Source organism: Nuphar pumila, chromosome 8, assembly GCF_984573655.1.
Source record: "Nuphar pumila chromosome 8, dmNupPumi1.hap1.1, whole genome shotgun sequence".
NCBI lineage: Eukaryota > Viridiplantae > Streptophyta > Magnoliopsida > Nymphaeales > Nymphaeaceae > Nuphar > Nuphar pumila.
The window spans coordinates 25034023-25037080 of NC_143256.1; the positions used below are offsets into that span (position 1 = coordinate 25034023).

Consider the following 3058-nt stretch of genomic DNA (forward strand, 5'->3'; position numbering starts at 1 on the left):
GTCTACCCGTTTAATAAACGGGTCATTGTGTCGTGTAATCGTGTTGTGACGACCCGACCTGACCCATTTATTAAACGGGTTAACCGTGTCATGTCAGGTTACCCGTTTAATAAATGGGTTGTGTTCATGTTTGCCACATCCGACCCGTTTAATAAATGGGTCGTGTTCGTGTTGAGGTATTCTGACCCGCCAACCCGACCCGATTGGCACCCCTGCTAGCCAAGCACAAGCTTGTTTTGCATTTATATCGACAAATACGATGATGACAATAATAATACTAACAACAACCACCACCCTCAAATTGAGAAATTCAATTTCTTTTCCCCTTTTTCTTAACTGGAAATAGCGTAAACTTATTTGGGCTTCAATGTTTTAAACTAATTATTAAAGATTAAATAATGAGTTTTACATAAAAGTAAAAAAAAAAAATTGTTTTTTTCTTACTTGTATTGTTTGATTTTCATTGTGCCGTTCACACAATTCGGAATACCGTACTCGATCCGATCCAACTATGGCTGGAGTTTAATCATAGCATCCTGTGAAAACTAACCCAAAGCAAGCTTTATTAATATAATATGTACGACATGTTCATATCATAAGTTTTGTAAAGGAAAACAAAAGGAAGTGGACTGTTCAAAGAATTCTGTGAGAAGAGAAGCTTTACAAAATTCAACTGTTCATATATTGTATTTTCATCTGCTTTCTGGTGCTCGTATTTAATTAACTAGAAGGCGACCATACGGGAAGCTAAAAATAAAAAATTCCGTTGCCGGGATTCGAACCCGGGTCTCTCGGGTGAGAGCCGAGTATCCTAACCAACTAGACTACAACGGATTGGTGCTAACTTTGTCATCACTATTTTTATAAAGGGTTTTATAAATTTTTTTTCCTCTTGCAAGTTCCCACACCTTGTGTCTCGGATGTATGCGCTTTAAATTATATATTTAGGTATACTTTCTTTTTTGAGGAAAAAGTTAAAACGAAATTATTAATATAAGTGAATTACGTGCAAGGTTCTGGGCGGTGAGTTATCAGCAATGAGCTTGTTGAAAAGATTATTACACGCAGAAAAGATTGGCCTAAGACATCAAAGGTCTGATTCTGGCCACTTTGCCATTGCCATGAAGACTGTATCAGCTAGTACGTGCATCAACATGGAGTTCTGGGATGAAGTTGAGCTTATGAAAATACGGTTGTTGCGCTCTTCCCATATAGCCTACCTATGGCGAAGGATTTTGGGCCAAGAAGTAGGTCTGTAGAAGTATATATGTTTGACTGACCTGTAGGTCAGATGGAGGAAGTTTTTTCTCTGAATTTATAACCCTAAGAAACTGAACCTGCCATGAAGACCTGGTTGTGTTGGCTCAGCCTGTCATACATAGGGTCGTTGTGTCAGCATTGTAAAACTTCAAGGATAGAACCCCTACCTCTTGGGAGATGGAGGAAGTTGGGAAGAAGATCTGAACAGGTGTTTGAAAGAATTTACATAACCAAAAGGTAGCATGAATACATATATTTTAAATGTATAACATGTAGACATGTAGTAAGATTTATATAAAGACTTCAAAAGTCTTACAACCAGGACATGGCAACAGGAGCGGAACAAACAAAGATCATTTACCTCATGGGTTTGGAACTCTTGATATTCATAAGTTATCCATCCTTGATGAACAATCCTCTCTCTCTCTCTCTCTCTCTCTCTCTCTCTCTCTCTCTCTCTCTCTCTCTCTATATATATATATATATATATATATATATATATATATATATATATATATATATATATATATATATATATATTCACTAATTTTCATTTATGAACAACTCTTGATATTCACTAATTTTCATTGCGGCGCAGACTACAGCAGGGATGTCCGTTATCTCCGCTTTTGTTTAATACAATGACAGAAGAACTTGCGATAGTTCTTAGACGCGCGCAGACAAGGGGCTTCTTACATTTGTTGGATATCCAAGATTTTTTTTTAGCATATTATATAATATGCAGACGATATGCTAGTCTTTGAAACACTACAAGAAACCTGTGGATTAGTGACGACCTAAATCCATCGCTAAACAGCTTAGCGATGACTTAGCGACGAATTAGCGACAGATATCTTTCATCGTAAATTTTTCGACGCTAAATAGCGATGGAATATATTTGTCGCTCATTCCATCGCTAAGTAGCAACGGACTATATTTGTCGTTAGTTCTGTCGCTAAGTTGCGACGGAATAACGAATGCAACATCCGTCGCAAGGTCGTTGTTAATGTGCGACGACTTCAGTTTTGCGACGGATTTATAGTCATTGCTAATCCGTTGCTACATTCAACGTTAATAGTAATTAGCAAAGGATATATCTGTCGCTAATCCGTCGCAAACAAGAAAAAAAACAAAAAAAAATTGAAAATTAAATATCGAGAAAAAATTCTCGTGATACAATTTATATTTCTTGTACAATTTATATTTCCTGTAAATGAAAAATAAAGTACACATCAAAATACATATAAAAGGAAACTAAAACAATTAATCAATCTACTTTAAAATTCGCAAGTTCTAATTATTTACAATTCAACATTTACATTTTTGAAACAAAAAGAAGTTAGAACAAATTCAACACATGAATCTAATCATCGTCAAGATTTTGTGCGTCCACTTGTTCATTGTTTTGATCTGTCCCTTCAACTCCACTACGTAGATTATCGCCAGCAACCTACACAAGAAAAGAAAGGTTAGTATTGATAAACAAAATATATTGAAATAAATTATACTCTATATGTGATTCTATCATCCTCATATGTGTTCTAAGGCAGTAAAAAATGTGTATATGTGATTCTATCATGCTCATATGTGTTATAAGGCAGTAAAAAAACTATATATGTGACTCTATCATGCTCATATGTGCTCTTAAGGCAGTAAAAAAAACTTAAATGTGATTCAATCATGCTCATATGTGCTCTAAGTCAGTAAAAAAATATATATATGTGATTCTACCATGTTCATATGTGTTCTAAGGCAGTAAAAAAACTTTATATGTGATTCAATCATGCTCATATGTGTT

At 35.1% G+C, this 3058-nt stretch overlaps 1 non-coding gene across 1 annotated transcript; it reads right to left on the reverse strand.

The window, feature by feature from the left end:
* Positions 1-761: 761 nt before the first annotated feature.
* On the reverse strand, positions 762-834 carry TRNAE-CUC (transfer RNA glutamic acid (anticodon CUC)). The gene has a single exon. It is a non-coding gene; the product is annotated as a tRNA-Glu (tRNA).
* Positions 835-3058: the final 2224 nt, after the last annotated feature.